The following is an 18,186-nucleotide window of genomic DNA, read 5'->3' as shown; positions in this document are numbered from 1 at the left end:
GTGCATACATGCAGGCAGAAAGCTGTATGATGTATACATAATAAATAAATAAATGTTTTAAAAAAACTTAAAAAAAAAGAAATGCAAATAAGGCCGAGAGATCTAAGAACAGTGAATAGGTTTTAGGAATTTGAGGAGAGATGAAAGGTAAAAACGAATTACTGCTGACATTGGTGGATGAATGTGCGGTCTTGATGTGTTTACTATTGTGGATTGCTGTCTATATGCAGGGAAGGGCAGGTACTAGATAAGGCGAGAGCCTGTGATTGGGCAGTGGAAGAGGAAGGTGGGCTGAGAAGTTTAGGGATGAACACAGAGGTACAGAGAGAGGAAAGTAAGGAAGGTGGAGGAAGAGAAAGATGATTCAGGTTCCTCTTGGCTTTAAATAGCTACAGATATCTGTGAGTATCTTATAAGGGATGGATATTTACAGGACAATTTGTCTTATCTAGGTGGGCAGTTTATATCAATTGGCTCTGAGTTGACTGTGTTGATGCTTTGTGGGGTGAGAATTTACTGCTATAATTATGTCTGATAAATTACAAGCCTCTAGATTTTTGATTGTATCTGGAATTCGTGACATCTAACCACAGGTGGCAGAGGGTTGGCAGTGTGAGGAGAATATGGAGCAAGAGAACCCTGAGATCGGCAGTCACTACATGAGGCTAGCCCTGAAGTCGGTAGTCACTACATGAGGCTAGCCATGGAGGCAGCTCGACCACCGGGCCAGACGATATCCAGCGTTAGTGTTGGATGCTGCTTTTTAAAAATATTTCCTGCTACATACTATGACTTGTTTAGTTATGATAAAAATATCAATTATCATAGGTGAGGAAAACAAGACATTTCAAGACAAACTCAAATTCAAACGTCTATTCAGAAATCCAGCCCTACAGAAAATACAAGACAGAAAACTTCAACCAAAGAATGATAGCTACATTCAAGAAAGCACAGGAACTAATTCCATAACAGCAAACACACACACGCACACACACACACACACACACACACACACACACACGCATGCACACACACAGACACATTAAACACACACCAACATGTGCGCGTGTGCATACACGCTCACACACACACACTACCACCACCACCACCACAACTACCCCTACCACCACCATCAAAATAATAGGATAAACAATCACTGTTCATTAATATCTCTCATCATCAATGGACGCAATTCCCCAGTAAAAAGACACAGGCAAACAGCATGTTTGTGAAAACAGGATCAGTTACTCAGGGGTATAGAAGTAATACATCTCAGTAACACCATTGACATCATATCAGAGTAAAGGCCTGGAAAAAGTTTCCTGAGCACAGACCTAAGAAGCAAGCTGGAATAGCCATTCTAATATCTAATGTCTAATATCTAATAATTTAGTTAGTATTTCAACCAAAATTAATAAAAGGTACAAGGAAAGATGCTCCATACTCATTAATGAATATCTGTAGCCCAAACACTAGGCACCCACATTTGTTTTTTTTTTTTTAATTTTTTTATTATATATATTTTTTACTTATATTTCAACGGTTATTCCCCTTCCCGGTTTTCTGTCCCTAAGACCCCATTCACTCCTCTCCCACTCCCCCATATGGGTATTCCCCCTATTCATCCCCCTTATTGCCCTCCCCATATTCCCCTGCACTGGGGGTCCAACTTTGGCAAGACCAAGGGCTTTCCCTTCCATTGGTGTCCCAACAAGTCTATTCTCAGCTACATATGCAGTTGGAGCCCTGGGTCAGTCCAAGTATAGTCTTTCAGTAGTGGTTTAGTCTCTGGAAGGTCTGGTTGGTTGGCATTCTTGTTTTTATGGGGTTGCAAGCTCCTTCAACTCTTTCAATACTTCCTCTAATTCCCCCGAAGAGAGTCCTATTCTCAGTTCGGTGGTTTGCTGCTAGCATTGACCTCTGTATTGGACATGCTCTGGATGTGTCTCTCAGGAGAGATCTATATCCACTCCCTTTCCGCATGCATTTTTTAGCTTCATCAATATTATCTAGTTTTGGTGGCTATATATATATATGGGCCACATGTGTGTCAGGCTCTGAATGGCCATTCCTTGAGTCACTGCTCTAAACTTTGCTTCCATATGCCCTCCTATGAATATTTTCCCCCTTTTAAGGAGTGGGAGCATCTGCATTTTGGTCATCCTTCTTCTTGAGCTTCCTGTGGTCTGTAGATTGCATCTTGGGTAATTTGAGGTTTTGGCTAATATCCACTTATCAGTGAGTGAATAGCATGTGTGTTTTTCTGTGATTGAATAACCTTTTCTAGTTCATTCAGGATGATATTTTCTAGTTCATTCCATTTGTCTATGAATTTCATAAAGTCATTGTTTTTGATAGTTGAGTATTACTCCATTGTTAGATCACATTTTTTGAATTCATTCCACTGTTGAAGGGCATCTGGGTTCTTTCCAGCTTCTGGCTATTATAAGTAAGGCTGCTATGAACATAGCATGTGGCTTTGTTGTATGTTGGAGCATCTTTTGGGTATATGCCCAAGAGCGGTATAGCTTGGTCCTCAGGTAGTGTAATGTCCAATTTTCTGAGGAACCTTCAGACTGATTTCCAGAGTGGTTGTACCAGTTTGCAATCCCACCAACAATGAGGGAGTGTTCCTCTTCCTCCACATCCTCGCCAGCATCTGTTGTCCCCTGAGTTTTTTATCTTAGCCATTCTGACTGGTGTGAGGTGGAATCTCAGGGAGGTTTTGATTTGCATTTCCTTGATGACTAAGGATGTTGAACATTTCTTTAGTTGTTTTTTGGTCATTCGATAATCCTCAGCTGAGAATGTTTTGTTTAGCTCTATACCCCATTTTTAATAGGGTGATTTGGCTCTCTGGAGTCTAACTTCTTGAGTTCTTTGTATATTTTGGATATTAGCCCTCTATCAGATGTAAGTTTGGTAAAGATCTTTTCCCAATCTTTTGGTTGCCTGCCGTTTTGTCCTAATGACCGTGTCCTTTGCCTTACAGAAGCTTTGTAGTTTTATGAGATCCCATTTGTTGATTCTTGACCTTAGAGCATAAGCCATTGGTGTTTTGTTCAGGAAATTTTCCCCACTGCCCATGTGTTGAAGACTCTTCCCCACTTTTTCTTCTATTAGTTTAGTGTATCTGGTTTGATGTGGAGGTCCTTGATCCACTTGGACTTAAGCTTTGTACATGAGGCAGTCACATTTGTAAACGAAACATTGCAATGGTTAAATTGTACATAGAACACATTAATAGTGGGAGACTGTACCACCTCACTCTCACCAATTGACAGGACATCTAGAAAAAAACAATACAGAGAAATAAGGAAACTAACAGATATTATTAATTAAATGTACCTAACAGACATCTATAGAATATTTCACCCCAGAACAAGAATATACCTTCTTCTCCTTAACATATATCCTTCTCCAAAACTGACAATTGGTTGATCACAAAGCAAGTCTTTACAGATAAAAGAAAACTGACAACACTTTGTATCTTATCAGACCAACAAGGATAAAAGTTAGATTTCAACAACAGAAACACTAGCAATCATACAAACTCATGGAAATGGAACAATTCTGTAGTCAATGATCTCTTGGTAAGTAAATAAATATAAAAATAAATTAAAGATTTTCTAGAATTTAATGAAAATGAAGACACAACATGCCCAAATTTGTGGGACACAATGAAAACAGTGCTAAATGGAAAGTTTATAGTACTAAGTGCCCCCATAGAGAAGTCAAAATATATCAAATACTTCATATTATTGTGGTTTTTAGCAGATATCTGAAGTTGCCAGTCAAGATAAATGAAATTTTAGTTTCAAAAGCAGATTTAACCAATCATGAAATGATTAACGTCTCTTCTCAGAAAATATCTCTCCAGTCACTTGACCTCACACTGTCTTCTAACTTTTATTTTGATATTTTTAGAACATTTAAATATGTCTATGTCTTCAGGACTTAACAATATCATGTCAAATCAATTGTATATATTTCAGTTATCAGACATTCAGAAAGTGCCACTGTAACTAAAGAAAGCTAAATACTTGTCCTTTTTAATCACAAATGGACTCTTTGCTTATATCCTGTAGATGCTTATGATTTATTAGCATTTAAGGGGTTATGATATATTATATTGCTTGTTACATATTTGAAACTTGTTTAACATCTGTTATGATAACATAAAAAGCTTCTCATAAGAGAAGGTTTGTAATAAATTGAAAAAGACCTTGTAAATAATCGTGATGGGACCATAGATAAACTTCTATTTCTTAGGGATGAATTTTTTTTTAAGAGTATGATTGACTGAGACACTGCGTTCATGTAGAGGGCCAAAAAAACCCAATGATGGTAGTAATCAAGAAACTGAATTTGGAAGTTGTTGAGGAATTCCTGATAATAAATAAAGTTATTCCAGGTTAAATATGAATTAATATTAATGGTAAAACTTGGAAACAAGGAGTAAATCATTGGATGATTAGAAATATTAAGAACAGTGTGGCCACAGGAGACAGCCTCCCTAGGTTCTAAATCGACAATGCTGTGAGCCACAGCCAAGGATGTCCCCACTGATTCTTGGGTTCTACCTCTATCACAGGTCTCCTTCACTTCCTGAAGATGCTTCCTAGCTCCTTCTCATCGATTGCATATTTCTGTTCATTCTCATGGTCATCCATCTGTCTGCCCTGCCCTTCCCCACACTCAACTCCAACCTCCCACATCTCCCATCCCAATCACTTCTCCCACAGAATTCTCTTCCTCCTTCTGCCTTCCATGGATATTCCACTCTCCCATTCCACAGAAGACTCAAACATCCTTGCTGGTGCCCTACTTTCTGTCCAGCCTTCTTGGGTCTGTGGAGTGTAACATGGTTATTCTGTATTTTATGGCTAATATGCACTTAGAAATGAATACATACCAAGATGTCTTTTTCAGGACTGGGCTACCTCACTCAGGATGATATTCTTATGATCCATCCATTTACCTGCAAAATTCATAATGTCTTTGTTTTTCATAGCTGAATAGTATTCCATTGTGTAAATGAACCACATTTTCTTCAACCAATCTTCAGTTGAGGGACATCTAGGTTGTTTCAAGTTTCTGTATATTATCAATAAAGCTGCTATGAACTTGTTGAGCAAATATTTTTGTGGGATGGTGGAGCATTTTTTGGGTATATGCCCCAGAGTGGTATGGCTGGGTCCTGAAGTGGAACTATTTCCAGTTTTCTGAAAAAATGCAAAATTGTTGATGAACTTCTCTTCCTTCTATTTCTATCTCTTGAGTTCTGGAATTATGTATGTGCCCACAATACTTGTTTTATACATAGCTGCTTTGTATGAAACTCAATTCTTTGTTCATGCTAGGTGGCCAATTAATCATCTGAGCTTCAATCCCAGACTTAGATTGTTTTTACTTCAGTGATTATAATAAATATACTGTAATACTAACAACTTTGCTATGTTTAATCTAAGTTAAATATTCATTTATATCCTATTATTAATTTAGATGAGGATAGAAAATTTCAGGAAAATTTAGTTTCATGTCTATCTTTTTCAGATCTAAAGATTAATTAGTTGCATTTAAGATGTTTCTCCTCAGATCACCTAGCTTTTGAATATTTGATACCTGTAACTGCTGCAAGTAAATGAAAATTCAAGCTAGTTAGTGACTATTTGAGATAATTTGCATTCATTTTAATATATTAACACTTCAAAACTAACATTTAATTTTCAAAAAGTAGACTTACAATGTGAGTGTTACAATGCGATTTTGGCAGACTGAATTAATTAGCTGGAGCAAAATTTCCCTAGAGCCCTTTCTTTCACACCTTTCTGAGGAGAGAGTTATGCTTTTTTGATTTTCAGCTCCGTTGGGATCAGGATCATGCCTTAACAATTTCTATTCATTTTTCTAAAACAAGAACTACCAATACATAGTGAATTCCATGGAATACATTATTTTTTAAGTGACACACAACGGGTGTTTGAGTGACTTTTAGAATGTATCCCTTAAAAATGTTTTTTAATTGAAAAGCCCAGAAAAAAGTATAAAAGAATGTTTAATCAAAACTTTATCATGCCTTATGAGAAAGTTTTCTTAAATTTTAGATCAAGTTATTTAAGCTTTGAAGCATGTCCTTGGTAAAGAGGAAAGGATAGCTAGTAACAATGAGATTGGATATGTCAAAGGATGACTTATTAAATTATACTTTCAGCACACTAATTTTTAAATTTTATGATTCTTGGATATTTTGTTTTTATATTTCAAATGTTATCACCCTTCCCCCATCTCCCATACATCCTCTGCCCTCCCCTGTCTTCTATGAGGATGCTCTAACTCCCACCCATTCACTCCCACCTTCAATACACTTTAATCAGAACATTTGTAAAAACATCATATCATATAGTATGCTTTTGCTGTAAAGTTTAATATTTTGCATATTTAGATTATATTTTTAAATCTTTAATCAGTTAAGGGTCTTGAACCTGAAGTGTCACCAATGCTAAGCAATTATTCAAACATTGACATTCTCAGTCCAATAGTTACTGCGGGCTTTGGATTTATTTATTTATTTATTTATTTATTTATTTATTTATTTATTTGTTTATTTATATTATATATGAGTGTTTTGCCTGCATATGTGTCTGTGTGTGTACCATATGATTGCCTGAACCAGAAGAGTCACAAGGGTGTTTTAGAAACTCTGAAACTAGAGTTAGAAGTGGTTGTGAGCCAACATATCAGTTCTCATAACAGAGCCCAAGTGTTCTGTGAGAGTCACAGGTGTCCTCAACTACTCAGCCACCTCTCCGATCCACATATAGCATTTCTACTCAAGTGGGCAAACTAAAGTATTACTATTCCAATTGATTTATTATTTTTATAATATTGTCTAACTTCTCTGGACATTACTGTCCTTCATTAGAACAATATCAGGAAGGCATGAAGCAGATATTGTAAGACTTTTATTACAGAGTCTATTATTTATTGAAAAAATTTTCTTCCTATAATAAATTCTGGTCATGTTTTTTCCTTTTCCTAAATCCTCCCAGATCCTTCCCATCTTCCTACTACCCAACTCCACACAATTTCTTTCTTTCTTACAAAGCAAGCAAAATGTAAACAAAAAACAATGGAAAAAAATCTTTCTCTTCCTCTCCCTCCCCCGCCTCTCTCTCTCTCTCTCTCTCTCTCTCTCTCTCTCTCTCTCTCTCTCTCTCTCACACACACACACACACACACACACACACACACACACAGACGACTCTCCAGTAAACACAAAAGAAAAACAAGCAACATTAAAGCAAAGACCAGTAAAACAAACAAACTGGTTAAAGAAAAAGCTGTGTAAGATAAGTATCTATAAAAATGCCATTAAGTTTGTTTTATGTTAGCCATCTATTTCTAGGCATGGGATCTACTCTGAATAAGGCTTAATAAACCTAATAAGTCTCCATTAAAAAAGAGTAATTGTTCTTTGGCAAACAGGTACCAATTGCAGATAGTATCTTAGTTAGGGATGGGAAAATATTTCTGCTTAATTCTCTTAGTGTTGTGACCCCACCTGGCTTGAACTTCTTTAGCCCTATGCCTGCTTCCAGTCTGTCCTGTTGTAGCTGGAGGATATTACACTGAGATCATTCATCACTTCTGGTTCTTGACAGTCTTTTGCCTCCTCTTCTTGGTTTCCTAAGCCCTGAGGAAAGGGTTTGATGAAGACGTCCCACTTACAACTGATTGTCCAAACATGTCTTACTCTCTTCACATTGTCCATTCGTAAGTCTCTGTGTTAGTTCTCATCCAAGCAGAAATAAACTTTCCCTAAAGTAGGTTGAATGATACAGGATTGACAGGTATAGCAATATGTAATCAATCATAAGCTAATACACAAATTGATGCCATCTCATGAGAAAGGAAGACCATACTCCTTCATTGCTTAAAAAAGAAGAGAAGATACTATCCCATCACTGCTTTAAAAATATGAAAGAACCCTTAAAATATGAACATGTAACAGATGGCACTTTTGCGAAACCACTCATCTCTATTCTAGTGTCCTTTGTTAACTCCAAATTTGTTTCTTCTTCAAATATTTCCTTTATAGCCAAACTGATCTATGTAGGATAAAATTTTCAAATAATGTAATTTATCTGTCTAAACTTTGAATAGCTCATTACTGTACATAGTGTAATCTTGCAACCACCTCTCACAAAAGGAATGAATGGTTTCAGTTCTTCAGAGCTGGAGGTCAGGGACCCTTTAGGCTTCTGTTAAGTCCTGGCTGCCTTCCTTGTTGTAGTCTCTTTGATTCGCCCAGAAACTCATATTTTCTATGGTTAACAATATGAACTCAGAAAAATCTGAAATGTTCATCTTCCAGATAGCCATTTCACTTTCATGTTCAATTCAAGTTCTTCTTGAGCATATTTCACACTTTAACTGTGTCTCTTTAAATGGATCATAAATTCCACAGCAGCAGGAGAAAGGTTACTTTTCTATTTAAACCTGGTATTTTAGTTAGTCTGGAATAATGCTATTTCAGCTACTTTCCTCTTCAGGTATATACCAAAAAAGAGAGAAGTAACATTTACCTTTGGATTTTTCTCTATTTTATACGTTAGATTAAATGAATTTTAAATGATTTTGTAGTTTATATTGGGAAAATTAAATTTTATATGCAAAGTAATATTACTCTTTGAAACATGCAACAACTGTTGAATATACAAAACAGTTTACTTACCTCATTCTATCATAACAATTGCTTAATTACTGCTGAAGATGATGCTAAATGAGAATGAGATATGAATGAAAGTACTTGAGTAAAGTAGATCTTTAAATTAAAAATGCAAGGTCAAGATAAAAGACAAATTCTGTATGGTAGTAAACGGAGACTAGAAGATACCTTTTAAAGCCTTTACAAGACATCTCTGCAATAAGTCCTTCTTTTATCTTTCTTTTACTTTGTTACTCTAGTCAATGTATTCTTCTCCTAGTGACTGCATAGGTTGTGTCCCTGTATATGCTGGTGTCTGGTAAGATACCACCTCCACAGAAATCGTACCACTCAACTCAATTTGTCTGTATCAGCTGCAGGCAATCAAAGTTGGAAAAGGCTATGAAGGTAGTAAGACTCTCTTGTTGGGACTTGTTGGGAATAGAAGCTATCACTTTTTTTGTTTTTTGTTTTTTTCATCCACACTTTATTACATGAGACACACGAAGAGAGTTTATAGCATAGCTCAGCCTGTCACTTATACCAGAAAGCTTTCTCTACATATTACGAGGCAAGCATAATCAAGGAAAAATATCCACCAGAAAATATGGACAACTGCTAAAACTTCTGTAAAACTCAAATAGACACAGAAGGAAATCACTCTCTTCTAAACAACTCATCTAATGGTTATCAATTTCCAAAATACTCTCTCTCTCTCTCTCTCTCTCTCTCTCTCTCTCTCTCTCTCTCTCTGAGTTTGTGTGTGTGTATGTATGTATAAAAATGTGTGTATGTATATATATGTGTGTGTGTGCATTCCAGATTATAATCCATTTTGTTCAATTTTTATTTTATAATATATTTGTTTATCTTAAGTGAATGAATGTTTTGACTGTATGTTTCTATGTGTGCCTCACATGTCCCTGATGCCTATGGACTTAAGAAGAAGGATAAATAATCCTTAGACCTGGAGTTAAGTTGGCTATGAGTCAATTGTAGATGATGGGATTAGACTTTGGATTCTTTACAAAAACAACACACTAGAAAATGCTCAGTCGTCTTTCAAGCACCCACTTTAAAATCAATGATATTATTGGAGTTCATCTAGATAGTCCTCTGACATAGAGTCTGTTAAGTTGAATATTTCCTCCTTTAATATCTCTTTGTTGTTGTTGTTTTGTTTTATTTACATTTCCAATGTTATTCAATATTTCTTTAACTTGTATTTGTTGTAGCACTTTAAAATAGCAGCTCCAACAGGTGATATTTTATTCACAATTCAAATGTTATTCCCTTTCCAGTTTACTGGCCACAAGCCCCCTACCCCATCTCCCTCCCCTTCTTCTATAAGGGTGTTCCCCCTTCTCAATTAATCCCCCTTCCTACCCCCCATATTCCCCTACACTGGGGGGATCCAGTCTTGGCACAGGAAATTGCATTCAATTTACAAGTGTTTGGTTCATGAGCATTATTTTGAGTATTATAACTTGTTTCTGAATTATGTTTTCAAGAGAATAATACTCAAATTTTCTTGTGTTCAGAAAATTGAACTCTCTGGGGTAGAAAAGTGTTAAATATTCAAAAGTGAGAAAGAAAAAGAAGAGTGCAGTCATTAGTCAAAAATATTCAAAGGAATTCTATATAACATGAAGAAGAAAAGCCGGATGCTATGGCAGAGTCAGAACTGAAACATCAGACCTAGAGTCAGATACTATGCTATAAAATTAAAAAAGCTAAAAAAAGTAAATCTTGAATTTTTCAGAGAATTATTTTATTTTTCTTATTAATGAATTATGTTATTTATTTACATGTCAAATGTTGCCCCCCCTCCTGGTCCTTCCTCCCAGAGTTCTTCTCCCCATCCTCTTCCCCTATATCTCTGAGAGAGGGCCTCCCAGACATCCCCCCTCCCATAGGCATGAAGTTCCTACAGGATTAGGCAGTTCCTCTCCCACTGCGCCAGACAAGGCACTCAGTCCTCTGCAACACATGTACCAACACCCTTGGACCAGCCTAAGTATGCACTTTGGTTGGAGAGTTAGTTTTTGGGAGCTCTGAGGTATCGAGGCTAGTTGACACTGTGAGTCTTCCTGTGAAGTTGACATTTCCTTCAGTTCCTTCAATCCTTCACTTAACTTATAAGGTTCCCCTTCTTCAGTCCCATGGTTAGCTGTGATTATCTGCATCTGTCTCAGTCAGTTGCTGGTAGAGCCTCTTACAGAACAGCCTTGTTAGGCTCCTGGGTGCAAAAACAGCATAGCATCAAAGTAGTATCAGGGTTTGGTACCTTCCTATGAGATGGATCCCAAGTTGGGCAGATCACTGGTTGATCATTTTTTCATTCTCTGTTCCATTTTTGTCCCTGCATTTCCTTTAGACAGGAACAATCTTGTGACAAAAAATTTGATGATGGAATTCTGTTTCTATCTCTCCATTGGGGGAACCTAACTAATTACGGAAGGTGGTCTCTTCAGGTATTACGTCTCTACTGTTAGGCAATATGGCTAAGGTCACCCACATTGAGTTCTCAGTGCCTTCCCCATCCCTGGTCTCTGGAACTTTTTAGACATTCCTTCCCAATCCCCTATGTCTGGCAGTTGCACATTTCCCTTATTGTGGCTCTCTGGGTTTCTCTCCTGTCTCCCCTCAAACCTGATCCTGCCCCATTTCCCCCTCTATCTCCATTCTCCCACCCAGCTCCCCTCCCTGCTTCTGTCTCCCATGATTATTTTGTTTCCCCTTCTAAGTGGGATTTAAGCATCCTCAGTTAAACCTTCCTTTTTGTTTAACTTATTAGGGCCTGTGAGGTGTATCATTGGTACTGTGTACTTTTTTGGCTATGTATTTGTTTATTTCTGTTACTTTGGTTTCTTCATTCCATCAGACACAGATCATTAATTGTATCATAAGATGATTATGATCCCTAAAAAGATATCATTTCTACAGGTTTCTTGGTTTAGAACCAGTGTAGATTGGGGTTAACAAATATCAATTTTAATTCCTACTATATATGATTAGAAACTTCAAAGACATTGATAGTATTTGTTCTCTCGCTCTCTCTGAAAAGTTAGCTGACTTTATAAGCTATGGAAAAGGTTTGGAAATTAGGCAAAATATTTTGAAAGACAAAGTAAAATCCTAAATTCTTTGATCACTTAAAAGAAGGGGGGAAATTACAATCAAGGGAACAGGAGGAGTGAACTCCCTCAAGCATTTGTATTTAAGCATTGAAACTATATGAGATAGCAAACTAACCTGGCTCAGGTACAAAATGAAAAAGAGATGGAATGAATCTTATAAAGATTTAAAAAGCTATGTTAATAATCTTTGTGTCTTTCAATGAAAATATTTCAAGCTTAAATACCAGTTACAAACTGTAGGTTTAATCCAGATTGAGAAAAAAACAGTCATTAGAATTGAATTTCACTTACATACAAAGAGTAGAATACTTGACTATCATAAGATAAGTGGCATCTACTACTCTCTATGAACAAAAGAATTATCCCATGTATGCAGAAAACCTTACTAATTAATGAATTGAATAAGCTATAGTTTTCCAATTATTTATCATGTTGTGTGGCAATGAAGGTATTCTGGAGGCATAAAAATCATGTATTTTATAAAAGAACTAAGTCAGGTAATGTGTTACTTCTTGACAAACTTTTGCTTTCACACACTCACTTCTTCATAACAGGAATGAGTTTCCGGAATAAGTTATAAAGGACCACAGAAGGTGGCGAAGATGGATACTTAGGCTAGTTATGTTCCCCAGAATATTTTCAGTGTCCAGGGAATTGTATTTATAAGAAAGGACTACCGACAAAGAGAGACATCTGTTAAAGACAACCACACTACTTATTTAGACTGAGACATGAGTGACTAGTAAGATGAAATGTATGTTAAAATTGTAAAACCAAAAGCATTTGTTGGACATTGCTTATGTACATGAATATTATGATTAAATCATTACTAAGGCTCAGAATTTAAAGGTGTAGATAGACTCAATTATTGCACACACACACACACACACACACACACAGAATTTCTGAGAAGAATTGAAAAACATTAGACTGTCATAGGATTTCTAACTTTCAGTTATTATATTCTACATGAAATGTCAACAAAGAATTTTTGCTTAAATATGACATTGAGAAGCATTTTCTTAGTTTAATTTACTTTATTTATGAGTACATTAGCTGACAGCAGACTCTACAAACACTTCAGAAAAGGATGTCAGATCCTGTTACAGATGGTTGTGAGCCACCATGTAGGGATGGAGCTCAGGACCTGTAGAAGAGTGTCAGTACTCTTAACCACTGAGCCATCTCTCCAGCCCTGAGAATCCTTTTATATATTTGTAACAATGTTATTAAATCTTATTTAATAAGTGTAAGTTTAGTAAAGAAATCATAGAGAGACACTGATTTTGAATAACCAATAATCAATAATCAGTACCCATGGTACCTCCACACAGGGTAAAGCTTCACTGTCATTTTTAGGAAACACAATCTCACATTAGATTTTCTGGTTGTCCTGCCTTAATAGTCTTTTTATACTTCTAGCCTAATGAAGCAAAGGTACAGGAACTATATGTAAATGTAGACATTGAGACTGGGTACCCTACAATCTGTTGTTCTTTGCTTATGATAAGTAATGGTCTTCTGTGAGGCCTCTTGCCAAGGAGCAGCATTGGTTTAGAGAGTCATTCTTAGAGAAGGGGTGTGTGGGAGTGTTGAAACAAGCAACTCTAAGTCAAATCATTTGTCTAAACTGGTGACCTAGGTTCTGCTGACATAGCTTTCCAGATCGCAAACTCCCTCCCCCTCCCTCCTTCCCCCTCCTTCCTACTCTCCCTCCCTCCCCCCACCTCCCCTACCCCACTTCCCCCCCTACCTACTTGCTCGCTCTCTCTCTCTCTCTCTCTCTCTCTCTCTCTCTCTCTGTATGTGTGTGTGGGTATGGGTGTGCTTGTGTGTGGGTATGTTCTGTGCTGCTCTAGAGAGCATTTTCTTGCTATTCTAAAATCTTTGATTGAGACAGCTCTCTCTGGTATTAAAAGTTGGAAATGCTTTCATCGATTTTTTTGACCAAAGTCAGACAAGCTGCAATAAAAAACAAACAAGCAAAAAATATTAGATCTTCTGGCCAAGTCAGAAAACCTGTTAGAAAATTCTTGTGTGTGTGTGTGTGTGTGTGTGTGTGTGTGTGTGTGTGTGTGTGTGTGTGTGTGGTGTGAAGGTGTTTTTCTGTTATTCTTTAATACTTTTGTACAGTACAGCCTTCATCTTCCTTCTGGTCAGTCCCCCAACTGCTCCCCATCCTATATCTCCGCCCCCCACACCCCTACCTCCCAAACCCTGTCTCCAAGATGTCCCCACCTCTCCACCAGACCAGACCTCTCCAGTCTGTGTGCCCTCAAGTCTCTTAAGGATTAGCTGCATCTTCTCTAATTGAGTCCAGACCAGGCAGTCCTCTGCTGCATATGTACCTGGGACTTCATATCAGGTGGTGTTTGCTTCCTGGTTGATGGCTCAGTGTCTGAAAGGCTTCTGGGGATCCTGGTCAGAAACATTCTTTAAGGGCTGTTTTCACTCTCCAGAGATCTCCAGACAGCTCAGCTCTTTCTAGAGAAAAATTCTAAAGAACTGCTCTTGTTTTCCGCTAGTTCATTTCATGGATACCAAAAGCCCAGTTTTTCATTTACATATCAATACAGTTTTTTACTCCAGGTTCCCTTTTGATTATCCTATGAATCAGCTTTCCTTAGTTACTGAAGCCCAGTAATTTCTAGGGGAAAACAAGCACAGACTTCCATTTCATATTGCAATAGAATTCAGAGATCTGATTGCTTTTGTTAAGCACAGACAATAAGCTAGTTGGGTAGGACCCTGCCCTATAATTACTATTTTCACTATGTCTGAGCCTAAACTTGCTCTGTCCAAGCCTGATCCTGATCTCAGGAATCTATTTGCCTTCCTAAGCATAAGCAGAGAACTAGCTGGGTGGGAACTCAGGTGATCCCCACTCCCTAAATCTCTTTATCTCCTTCCTAGTAATTTTCTAACAAGTTGGCTCACAACATAGCTTCTTTTGTTTCTTTAGATTTGTGAAGCCCTTCCTGTAATTCATATTGCACCCTTATTTGTTTCATAGTTAAGAAATTATGTATTTCTCAACTCATGTATTTATTGCTCTTTCCTATAGACTTTAGGATTGTCTTGAAGTTCCAGTATTTACCATTGTGCTAAGACATAGCCATAACCTCAACTCTTGAACTCAAGCTGCTTCTTCTAATTATTATTGAGTCATTAATATTAACAGGAAGAACATTCCTCAGAAGGAAAGAGTTCTCCACTGCTAATACTGGTTCCAGAAAATATGTACATTATCACACACACAAGTCTTATGCCCACGGCAGCCATCCACTCCTGGAGGCTCCCACAGGGACCCTGTTCTAGGGGCAGGGAACCATGTCATTCTGTCCCCACTAAGGCTACACTGGTTTCAAAAGCTTATGTCTGTGGCAAAGAGGAATTTTATTTTTTGGGGTGTGGGGATTGAAGTTGAGAGGTAGAGGTTTTTGTTTGTTTTTGTTTCTTTTCATTTGCTCATTTTACTGAAAATAAATTAGTCATACAATATATTTTGATGAGGCCTTTGCAACTTCCCAGGTCCTTCCACACCCTACTCACCTTTCTACCCACTTAAGCCCACACACATTTATGCTATTCTTCTTTTAAAAAAATTACAAAGCAAAATTTAAAAATATAAGAACATACACAGAGTTACCCCCCACACATACACACACACACACACACACACACACACAGAGAGAGAGAGAGAGAGAGAGAGAGAGAGAGAGAGAGAGAGAGAGAGAGAACCCAGAAAAATACATCATCAGAAACAAAAATATGTAAGCAAAAGAACTATAGGACAAAATTATCCAAAAATTACCTAACATGAAACAAAGTGTCTTAGAAAAATACCATCGTGTTTGAGATGGTATGAGAGCTACACCTATGTTTGGGTATCGGGATAAGAATTTAGAATGCACTGTGAAATTGTGCTTAGTAAACTGGGGAGAGGAGCTCTTCTGAGAATCACAACCTGGAAAGCCTTGAGTAGTGACTAGGTTCCTAGTACCAGAGGATTTTCCTCCCACTGAGTGTGCCTTTCTTCAAATTAGACAGATGTTGGCTATTCTCAAGAAGGGAGTGTATCTATTGTATCTTTAGAGGCTATCTTGCCATAATAGCTATTGTTGTAGCTCATAGGAATTCCAGCTTTGTCAGACCATTGATGTCTTCCCTTCCTTGGCAGCTTGCATAGCACTTTTTGGTACTAGGAATTCAAATTCTCAGGATATAATCTTTAAGTTCAAATCAAATTCAATTCTCTGTCTCCTGTATCTGAACTATCTGGTGTCTCTTAGGCAGCAACCACGTTTTGTCGAAATTTTAATGCTAAGAATATTAGAATCACATTTTTAAATTAACTTAAAAACAGTTAAGAACAGTATTAATGATATAAAATATATGTATGCAATTGAAACATTCAGTATTGAAACAAGTTTGATATTTTCAAGTAATGTGAAGTAAAAACCTGTATTTCACAAATGATAGCAATTAATAAGAAATTATCTAAATAATCACTACCACAGTGTCATACAAAGGAAAATGTGCACACATTTATTTACTTATTTCAAATAATCCATGGGGATTAATAGGTATAATTTTTGAATCACTCATATTATGAGTTTTTTATTTTATAATTACATGTATGGCTAATATGCTCATATTTCAGATTATGGTTTTGTACAAGTGTCTTACAAACTGTGGAGAAGTTATCATTCAATATAACATTGTATGTATATTGTATTGTATTCAATGAAGGCAGCAGTGCTAATGGTGGTAATTGTGGTTCTAACCTGGGAAGAATTTTTGTTGTCTCTCTCCCTTGGTAGTTTGTATAGTGTCTTGTAATTATAAAATCTAATTCTCATTTTTATAACCAGCATGATTTCTAATTGTATTCTAAATATTTATTCTTTTGTGTATTGTGGAAATACATTTCAATCAACTTAAACACATTTTGAAACAATAAGAAAAATCCTTTATATTGAGTTGCACATTAGTTTCCCAGAGAAATCAATTAAAAATTTGTGGTCAAGATGCTCAGAAATATAGGGCTGGGAGATTTCTTCTCAGTTAAGAGCACTTGCTGCCATTGCAAAAGAACAATGTTTGGTTCCCAACATCTCACACATGCATGTAAACAGTTCCATAATTGTGACATCTTTCTTTGGCCTCCACAGATATGTGTGTTTGAACCTGGTGCACATAAGCTCACATAAGCAAACACGCATGCGCGCGCGCGCACACACACACACACACACACACACACACACACTAAAATTATAAATAAATCTTTTAAAGGCAATGTCTAAAAACATGTTGTTGAATGCAAAGCATCAGAAGACTCACTGGTTCTTAGTTGTTAAATCAGACATGAAAGTCCTGCATGTATTTGCGTGGACTAGGTAGCTGCATGATATTTGTATGTATAGGGAAGCTCAAATTTCAGCATTTTAGTAATAATACTTCTGTCAAATATTAATGATAAATAGAAATCAACTCATTAGGCAGCTAAAACAGTATTGAATAGTCACTTAGATAAATAATATTTCCTAAAGTCAGAGGTCATTTATAATTAAAAAGTCACTCATCTCTTTATAAGTAAGCTCAGATTATATGACATTCACATGGTATAAATTGAAATTTCAGGTCTCTAGGCCAGAAATCATTGATGCATAACACTTTTATAGAAAAGACATACCTGCATATCTCTTGCATGTATTGCAAAGAGTGATTTTTTACAAGAATATCTTTATCACCATAAGCATAAGACATTCCCATGAATGTCATTTGCTAGAAGTCAGTTGTAGGGTCACTATTAGAAAGAAGGAATTAAGAGAGGATATTAAAATTATAAAGCCTCTATTCATTCTTCTGGCCCTGTAGGCCTCTCTCCTACTCTCCATGTACCTCAACCTGCCCCCTTTTCCCCTTGTCCTCCCCTCCTATATCCATGTCCCTCCCTCTCTCTACCTCCCATGATTGTTTTGTTCCCCTTTCTACTTGGTATTGAAGCTTCCTCACTTGGTCCTTTCTTGTTGTTTAAATTCTTAGGTTCTGTGGGTTGTATTATGGGTACTCTTTAGGTTTGGGCTGATATCCACTTATCCCTGAGTACATACCATGCATGTCCTTTTGGGACTGAGTTACCTCACTCAAAATATGCAACTGCCCCATAGTGGGATATGGGGAAACCTCTAGAATGTTCCAAAGACCTGGGATAGGGGAAGCTCACGGACTTAACTTGGGTGACCTTACTCAAAATGTCCAACAGTGAGTATAAGGAACCTGTAGAGACCACCTCCAGTAGTCAGATAAGACCCCAGTGAAGAGATGGGGTCA

The 18,186-nt window shown here is 37.0% G+C and overlaps 1 long non-coding RNA gene across 1 annotated transcript in view; it reads right to left on the bottom strand.

Moving 5' to 3' along the window:
* Window positions 1-1,527: 1,527 nt before the first annotated feature.
* Window positions 1,528-18,186, bottom strand: part of LOC147996496 (uncharacterized) — a 44,777-nt gene continuing 28,118 nt past the window's right edge. The window contains exons 2-4 of the long non-coding RNA XR_015672444.1: window positions 8,738-8,781; window positions 4,916-4,981; window positions 1,528-3,289 (exon numbers count right to left, since the gene is read on the bottom strand). This is a non-coding gene — a long non-coding RNA (uncharacterized LOC147996496). The remainder of the gene's footprint in view (window positions 3,290-4,915; window positions 4,982-8,737; window positions 8,782-18,186) is intronic.

The sequence above is a fragment of the Rattus norvegicus genome, chromosome 2 (assembly GCF_021556685.1).
Source record: "Rattus norvegicus strain SHRSP/BbbUtx chromosome 2, alternate assembly SHRSP_T2T, whole genome shotgun sequence".
Lineage (NCBI taxonomy): Eukaryota > Metazoa > Chordata > Mammalia > Rodentia > Muridae > Rattus > Rattus norvegicus.
The sequence above is the reverse complement of the archived record's forward strand: the minus strand, read 5'-3'. Positions and strand labels throughout refer to the sequence as shown.